This window comes from Peromyscus californicus, unplaced genomic scaffold (genome assembly GCF_007827085.1).
Source record: "Peromyscus californicus insignis strain IS unplaced genomic scaffold, ASM782708v3 Scaffold_4__1_contigs__length_199733344, whole genome shotgun sequence".
In the NCBI taxonomy this organism is placed as follows: Eukaryota; Metazoa; Chordata; class Mammalia; order Rodentia; family Cricetidae; genus Peromyscus; species Peromyscus californicus.
In genome coordinates this window covers 172,871,215-172,880,627 of record NW_026294562.1, presented here as the reverse complement: position 1 = coordinate 172,880,627, position 9,413 = coordinate 172,871,215, and the positions used below count along the sequence as shown (strand labels likewise).

The window sequence follows — 9,413 nt, the reverse complement described above, 5'->3', positions numbered from 1 at the left end:
AGGCTGAGAGTTAAACACTCACATTTCAAAGTTCTACCAAAGCAAAGGTCCTAATATTGATAGAATTTTTTCTCTCTTCCCTCTTAGTCTCTCTTTTAACCTACTGGAGCTCTGAAACCGCTGTACAATCCCTCACTGTTGAAGCAGTTCCACCCATTGCTGCTGTAGGGAATAACGTTTTTCTAAATGTCTATAATTTCACGAAACCTGACCTCAATAAATGGTTTAAGATAAAAGGATCTGAAACGAACGTGATATATTCAAATAGAAAAGATGGCACAAGTATTCCTGGGCCTGCATACCGACATAATATGAAATTGTTGTCAAATTGGTCCTTGTTCATCAAGAATGTCAATAAGGATAATGCAGGAACATACAAGTTCTTAGCGGATTATTACCATGAGGAAAGTGAAGAAGGTTTCGTGCAGCTTCAGGTATACTGTAAGTAATTCTCTGTAACCTCTGGGTCATGGGTGGAACTAATCCTACCTCACATATATGGTTGTCATTCCTGGATGCCTCTGCATTATGGTCCCCACATTGTGATACAAACATTTAGTTAAGGACACACAGTGGAGAAAAACAGCAATAAGTCAGGATACCTCACTTGAATCCACCCTCAGAGAAGAGGCGGTGAGGTAACTGAGCTCAGGCATGTTAGACTCTCCCAGGGTCTTAGATGCTCACCATGACCATGGCCTTGAGGAAGACCCTTCAGGAATCTGGCAGGGCCAGGCTGAGGAAACCATGAGTGTCTCACAGAGAGATGACCCCCCCCCCCAATAGCTTTGCTCAAGAATTCCATTCCAGACTGGTCCAGCAATGCTGAGAAGCTTGTAGACTGGGCTGGAATTTGATCTATTGGAGCTGACAGGGGACGATGATGGATTGTAGACTGGGAGCCTGCTGACAGTCAGCCTCTGAGAGCCATGTCTGAGGTAGGTCACCTGAGCATCTCCTCCTGAGACACACTGTGCTCAGCATAGGTGAAGAGGTAGGAAAGGCAATCAGCCAGCTCTTCTGATGGTCTTCTGAGACCTCCCAGGAAGGTCAAGAGCCCTAAAGAGATAGAAGGAAAAGTGTACAAATGGCAGCTCCTTGCCTCTGGGGGTCCCGCCTAAGGATTATTTCCTGAAGGCAAACACTAATAGACACTGCTTGGTGGAAGGTCAGGTTGTTGTTGACATCTAAGATTAACTTGCAGGCATGGCAATGATCATTTACCATGTGTCCTATTATTGGGAAACTGAGACAGGAAACACAGAGTCAGGGTCCAATAGGTTGTGGATAGCACAAGCTATCTGTCCACAGCCACATCTCCCGCCTCCCCACCAAGGAAATGGCACTAAGTGACCTTCACTCTTCTAGATCATTTCGTGGAATCAGGACTCCCTGATTCATGTCAATCAACATCATACACCTGACAAGAATAGTCCACCTGTGGCCCAGCTGGACCTAAATGTCAGCCAGATCCTGGGCTGTGTGAGATCTCTGACAGGCTGTCATGTTTCTCAGTTAAGCACAATTGGAAGACTAATCATAACCTATCTGTAGGACAGCCCTGAACAGCAAAGGCTGGGAGGGCTCTGGTCTACACAAAGCAGGCGAGGTCAGTGTGGCTGGAGGGACCCGAACCTTGTGTCTCAAGGCAGCAACGGGTCAGTGAGGACCAGGAGATAAAATGAGGTCTCTGATTCCAAGTCTTGAGTCTGATCATCAACAAACACTGCAGTTCAGTTCACTCAAAAAAAGTCTTTTCTTCTCCCATAAACAGCACAGGAGGCCCCATTATCTCTGAGCACTCAGCCACTCCATCTGCCTGAAATTTTTTCATGCCTGATTTTTTTTTTTCTTTTTGTTTTTAATGTTCTTTTTCTTTTTCTTGTTTTCATTTTTCTTTATTAAGAAATTTTCTACTCACTCCACATACTATCCACAGATCCCCCTTCCTCCCTCTTCCCATCCCCCAGCCCTCTTTCCCAAGCCACCCTGCATCCCCACATCCCCCACATCCAGGTCTCCCATGGGGAGTCAGCAGAGCCCAGCACACTGAGCCTAGTCTGCGTGATTCTTTAAGGATCTGGTTGGCTGGAAGTTAAGAGACTTTCTCTGGTCCTAAGAGGCCTTTGCAAGAATCAGAAGTACCACACAGGATAAGCATCTCTCTGTGGTCAGCACTGTACCAATACCCAAGGCCAATATCACAACCAACAATTCCAATTCCATGGACAGTGAGGACTCAGTAGCATTAATGTGTGAGCCTAAGACTCAGAATATAACCTACCTATGGAGGATAAATGATCAAAGCCTCTCAGAAGAGGACAGGCCGAAGCTGTCTGAGGACAACAGGACTCTCACTTTACTCAGTGTTGTGAGGACTGACACAGGACCCTATGAATGTGAACCTGGAACCCAGTGAGGGACTCCCCAAGGACCCATTCTCTCTGAACATTACTTTAAATATTTTCTGTTTCATCCTGGTCCCAACTGCCTAAATACAGAGGGCTAGAGCTATACCATGCTAGGTCCCAGTCCCCTTGGGTTCATGACACAGACCTACCATACAGATACCTAGGCTGTCAGGGCATCCTGGCCCAGCCCAAGCACATGTAGACAGGCCCAGCATTGAGCATGAATGGTCTCCAGGGACTTCTGCCTAGAAAGGCTCAGGGTAATGGAGACAGGGGACATGTCACACTCAGTCTCAGTGCACACAAGAGTGTGCAGTGGGGATATTTGTGTGTTGTGCTTGAGATAGATCAGGGCTTGTGCATGCTGTATTAGTACTTTTCTGCTAATCTTCACCCCAGCTCTGGGTAGGACTTGCTCAACTAAGGTTAAAGCACAGCTCAAAGAGATACTATGTCCTTCTACAGACCAGGATTTCCCCTTCCCTCTGCTGACATCACATGTGGTTTTATTCTGTTTGCTCCAGATGGTCCAGATGTCCTGATCATATACCCCTCAAATATTCATTTCCATTGAAGAACAAACCTCACATCTGCTGCCATACAGATGCTAACCCACCTGCACAATACTCTTGGTTTGTCAATGGAGAGCTCCAGTCATCCTCCCAAGAGTTCTATATTCCCAACATCAATACTAATAGTAGTGGATCTTATACCTGCCTCATCTATAACTGTCACTGTCCTCAGTAAGACCACAGTCAAGAACATTAGAGTCCTTAGTAAGTGGATCTCTGAAATATCAACACCAGGTTTGGAGTGGAGTCTTTTGGCTTTCTGGGAAGGTGCAGAAGCATTTAATTTCCAGCCCATGTCTATGGGAACAAGCAAAACTCAGTCTTCCCCCAAACCTCCTGCTCCATCCCTGTGTCTAATGGCCCCTGGTTCTCTGATTTCTCGATTATAGGGATTGAGCTTGCAATGTGAGGAGGAGGTTCTCCCAGTCTTGGAAAGCCTTTAGTAGTGGAGGGACTTTCCATGGTTAGGAGAGCCTCAAGATCAAGATAACTTTCTGTACCTAACACAAGCTTTCCTGTCCACTCCATTTTCATTTTATGACCTCCATGACCTACAAGGAACACCCAGGGCTTTCAACTGTGCTCACATTCTTATTCTCAAATTGGAGGAGAATATTCCCCACAGATGGGGACTGGACCTCTGCTTCCAGGTCTGCTCCTGTCTCATTGATGGGGTGGCTGGCTCAGCTCTGACTCCATGGGATGGAAAGAGTGGGTGGAGAAGGTGTCTGCGGGCCCTGTTCTGAGTCAGGGTGAGCCATGTCATTGACAGTTGATGATGTTCTTTTGCTTACTCTTCTCAAGGTTCAAAAAACAAATGTCAGCTGAGTGTGGTGGCACACACCTTTGATGCCAGCACTGAGGAGGAACAGGCAGGTAGATAGTGTGAGTTTGAGCCCAGCCTGGTCTACATAGCAAGATCCAAGCAATCTAGGACTGTACAGTGAGACCCTGTCTCAAAAATTATCAGTACTGAGGATTAGAGTGGCAGGCTGTGGTCAGCACTGTGATTATTCACTTCTTCTCTGTAGCATTTAATTCATATCCATGGTGCAGGAAATACAATTTTTTCTACAAACAGATATTTTTCAGTTAGAGATTTCTCCCAGTCCTGAGGTATACCCTTTAACACCTTTAAGATTAGCTGGGCCATCTTAACCCCATGAGAAATTGTTTAATTAAAAATACACTCAAGGCTATTTCATAAAAGATGGACCTGACTGTTCACACTCACAGAAAGTGGGAACAAGAATTCCCACAAAAATCATTGGGAAATACATTCCAACCACCATGAGATTTCTGGACAGGTGGGTTGAAGAGGCTCCCAGTGTGGAATCTACACAAATATCCTGAGTCAGGGTCACTGTGAGTGATCTTCATGGAGTAAGATTGAGCTCTCTTCTTGCAGACCATATCTTCAAGCCAAAGATGTGATCTTGCAGAGCGCCACTTCATTCTATGGATCCTGGGAGCAGTCTGAGATCTCTGAGTGTGACGGACTCTCAGCTGGCCCCATCCCTTTTTATCCACAGATCCAGTGACTAAACCCTCCATCCAAGTCAACAAAACCATAGGCAAAGACCTGGTCTCTGTGTTCCTGAAGTGCCCGACAAGGGACAATGATAACTCCATTCATTGGTTCTTCAAAGGCCAGAGTCTGAATATCACAAATAGGATACAACTGACCCAGAAAAACAGAACCCTCAAAATAATCCCTGCCAGGAGGGAGGATTCTGGGGACTATCACTGTGGTGTAGCCAATCCACTCGGTTCCAAAAGAAGTGACCCTATCCAGCTGGACATAATAGGTGAGTGACCTCCGTTCCCCTCTTACTCCGTAGTGTTGGGGTGGGGGCAGTTTCTTTATCAACACAGTGCAGAATGGGTTAAAGTCACAAGGAGAAAAACATTTTTCAGGAAACAAATACAGCCAGCTTGGTGATGGATGCATGTTAATCTCATGATAACACACCAGCAAGCTGAGCACAGTGCTGCATGCCTTTAACCCCAGCACACCAGAGGCAGAGACAGTTGGATCTCTATGAGTTCCCAACCACCCTGGTCTTTGTAGCCAGTTTCAGGCTAGCCAGAGCTACATAGTGAGACCCTGTCTCAAAAGAGAGAGAGAACGAAGCAGGAGGCATAGAGGTACAAGGCCACTCAACTGAATGTACCAGGCTCTGCTGACTCCCCATGGAAGACCTTGCCTTGGAGGAGGTGGGAATCAGGGGTGGATTGGAGGGGAACGCTTGGGGGCAGGAGGAGGCAGGACAGGGGAATCTGTGTTTGATATGTAAAATGAATAGAAAATCTCTCTATAAAAAAAGAAATACCAGGCTAGCCCAGATTACATTGTGAGATCCTGTCAATAATAACAATACATGGCAATATAGCAAATACAAATGCAAAGTGATTAAGAGTTTAGTGTCTGAGTCAGAACACAGTCAAACCTCAGAATGTAGTAAAATATTCATGTTCCTCTACACCCCCTACACACACATTTAAAACTTCTTTAGATTATTTCCAATACCTAATATGAATACTGCATAGACACTAGTCTTATTGTGTTGAGTACAGGACAAAGACAGGAGGAAACAATACATTTTTCACTGCAGACATACTTTTCCAAGTAGTTTGTTTCCAAGGTTTTGATCCATAAATATAAAATCCATAGATAGAAAGGACCTGTAATGACTTATTTTTAATACATTTGGATATTTATTCATTTTATGTACATGTCCCACACCAATGTGTGGGGTTCAGGGGACAGTTTGTGGATGCCAATTCTCCAGGGACAGGGGATTAAACTTAGGTGGGTGCACCAGCCCTTTATCTGCTAAGCCATTTCACTGGCCCACATTTGTTTGTGCATTTATTTCTGTGTGGCAGTTGGGGGTAGCTACAGCAGGCACTCTTCCCAACTGAGCCATCTCTGTGGCCCAGTTACTGGGTTTCTTATCCTCATGCTAACATTGACAGCATGACCTCCTTGCACAGGACTCTTTTTTCTGGTAACTGGTTTTTTTTTTTTTTTGTGATGTGCAATAGTGTGTGTATGTGTGTGTGTGTGTGTGTGTGTGTGTGTGTGTGTGTGTGTGAGTGTGTGTGTGTGTGTGTGTGTGTGTGTGTGTGTGTGTGTGTGTGTGTGTGTGTGTATGGTTTATGAGACTGGAGAGATAGCTCAATATTTAAGAACCCAAAAGCTCTTCCAAAGGACAGGGGTTCAATTCCCAGCACCCACATGACATCTTATTACTGTCTCTAACTCAAGTTCCCAGGAAATCAACACCCTCTTCTGTCCTCCTCATGTACAAAACATGCATGTGGTGTAGAGACATATCAGCAGCCAAAAGGCCCATATGATGCATCTGGCATCATAACAAAGACATTTGAAATCCAATTTCAAGGTGCTCTCATCCCGTCTCTTAAAAGTCTCATGACTTTCAGCTCTGATCCATTTCAGGTCTTCGATCTATGTAGAGTTGATTTGTATATGTTGTTAGGTGAAGGCTTAACTTCATTCTTTTACCTGTATATCACATTTTCCAAACATCCCTTGTTTAACTGATTATTCTTCCAACATTGTGCAGTCTTAGCAGCCTAATCAAAACTTATCTGGTCACAGAGGGTCAAATGGATAGCAAGAATGCCTTCCAATTTCTGCAACTCAATAGGACAACTCTGTTTCACACCAATTAATTCAAAAGAGCCAGCAGAAATGAATGTTTTTAACAAACATAAAAAGTGATAGATGAAATGCCTGATATGCCAACTGCTCAGATAAGACACACATGATAATATATATGCAAAACTGTGCCCCCTAAACACACATATTGATCATATTAACTAATCTTTAATTAATCATGGCCAGTGTGCATGAGCAATTCTGGGCTTTCCAATTCTATTTCACTGATCTGTATGTCTGCCTTTATGTCAGCACTAGACTATTTTGATGGTTGCAGCTTTTTACTAAAATTATGAAATCATGTGGGATGACCTGCAATTTTATTCTTGTTTTTTTTCAAGATACTTTTAAGGCGAGGTATGGTGGTGCTTGCCTCTAACCCCAGCTGTTGGGAGCAGAGACAGGTGGATCTCTGGGAGTTTGAGGCAAGCTTGATCTATATAGTGAGTTTCAGGACAGCTAGAATGGACTTGCTATTTCTGTGCAAAATGCCACTGGGGTTTTGATCTGATGCGCATAGAACTGATAGACTACATTCATTGATATTGTCGTCTATTAAAAAAAGTCTTTCAGGCCAGCTGGCTCATGCCTGTAAATCCAGCCACTCAAGAAGTTGAGGCAAGAGTATCAAGTTCTAAAAGTGCCTACCACAACCAATTCAAGGCCGGCCTGATTAATTTAGTGACATCCTGTTTCTAAATAAAAATTAGAAGGCAGAGCTTAGAGTACAGTTCAGTGGTAGTGCATTGCTTACCATACACAAAGCCCTTCATTTTTGAAGAACCAACATTTGGTGCACCAGCTTTCTTTGCAGTTACTCTAGTCTCTGTTTTGTTCATCTTCATCCTCATCTTTAGTTTTCTCCTTCCACTAGGATGGGGGAACTTTTAGGGGGGCAAGTGTAGATATAACTGACAGTCTTATTAAATGAGAAACACAGAACCAATGCAAAGAAGAAAGCAAAGAGATCAGAGCTAAGAACCTTACCCGCCTGCTGCAGCTATCCTCTTCAGCCAAGAGACCTCTCCGAAAGAGACCTACTTCCTGTCTGTTTGTCTTTATATAGACTTTCTGTTCTGCCTTCTCATTGGTTGTAAAACCAACCACATGACTGCCTCGTCACTGCCTGTCTGTACAGACCTCCAGACACACATTGGAGCATGTGTCTCCAATGCTGGCTGTATCCTTGAACACACAGAGATCTACCTAGCTCTGCCTACCAAGTGCTGGGATTAAAGGTATGCACCACGAACGCCCAGCTCTGCTATGGCTTGCCATTAGCTCTGACCCCCAGGCAACTTTATTTATTAACATGCAAATAAAATCACATTTCAGTAGAAATAAGATATCACCATAGGCAAGGGTCTAATTATATAACCCAGACTTGCTTCAAATTCACAATCATCCTGCCTCAGTCTCTGATGCTAGGATACTAGGTTATATCACATCCTTCACCTGTCTCATAGTAGTTTTTAAAGACTTAATATGATAATCAAGTAACCTTTTTATGGCAAAATACCATACACAGAGGAAGAAAAAAATGTTAGCTGCAATTATTCCCACAACTAGTGTTAGCCTTGAAGCAAGGTAGCCAGGTCTATCTCTGATTAACCATACAGATTTAAGTAATTTTTGAAAACCACTTTAAGCTCCAGTTTTTCATCCTCTGAATGGAAATAATTTCTATGTGACAGATTCATCATATAGATGAAACCAGATACAACTACTGGGCTAGTCACATTATAAATACCATACCACCTTGGTCAACATTAGCATTAATAATCACTCTTGAACCGACTGGTGAGGTTTGAGCCCCAAATTGTTACAACAAGGAGTAAAAAGGTTAGTACGGCATTGGTACATAAGGGGTGTGGGGAGACACAGTTATCCAAAAGGTGAAGCCACTGTAACATGGTTACTAAATGAAAATGGGAGAGAAAAAAGCAGGGGGCGGGGAATGTGATGCAAAATTTCTAAACCTGGTAATTTACTAGTTTTCATCCTCCAGGATGTGACCATGATGGGCTGAGACAAGCGAGGTATTAGTGGAGGGATATATTTGTGAAGGTGAGCCTGGGATAGCCCTCAGGACACATGCAGATATGATCTCTGTGGAGGCAGAGAAGGAGGCATGACGCAGATTGCAGTGCAGTTCCAACAGAGCTTCTGCAGGTTAGAGGCTCAGTTCTCCACAGTAACCAAGCAGAGGGGAATGGGGTCTCACAGGGTCTGCCTTGCTTTCCTACTCCACTGCAGAAACAATAGTCTCTGCAGAGGAGCTGGTCCATTGAGAGTCAATAGCCTGGGCCTTCTGTCACTTAGATCACAGCCACAAGAGACCACTTATTCATGGCTGCAACAACTGAGACCTTGAGAAAACATATAGCTATGGAAACACTGGATATTCAACACACAAAATCGCAATCGCCCTGTCTCACCTTCCCATAGCTTTACGTGATTGCTTGGAAGAAATTGATGGAATCTGGAGATTGGAAGGAAAGGGAGAGAGAACCTAGAAACACAGAGAGGTGGAAAGGACACTTGCTAAGATCCTCTCACTTCAACTCACCCAATCAGTCTTCCCCAGCAAGGTGGGAAAGTGTTTATCAGCTGTAGGAGTTTTCTGGTAGAAATTTCAGGGTCACTTTTGTATACTATGGTATCTTCTGCAAATAGGGAAGGTTTGATTTCTTCCTTTCCAATTTGTATCCCCTTGATCTTCTTTCGTTGTCTTATTGCTCTAGC

At 43.9% G+C, this 9,413-nt stretch overlaps 1 pseudogene; it reads left to right on the top strand.

Moving 5' to 3' along the window:
* The first annotated feature begins 311 nt into the window (after nt 1-311).
* LOC128124092 (carcinoembryonic antigen-related cell adhesion molecule 1-like) overlaps nt 312-9,413 on the top strand; it is a 30,127-nt pseudogene continuing 21,025 nt past the window's right edge.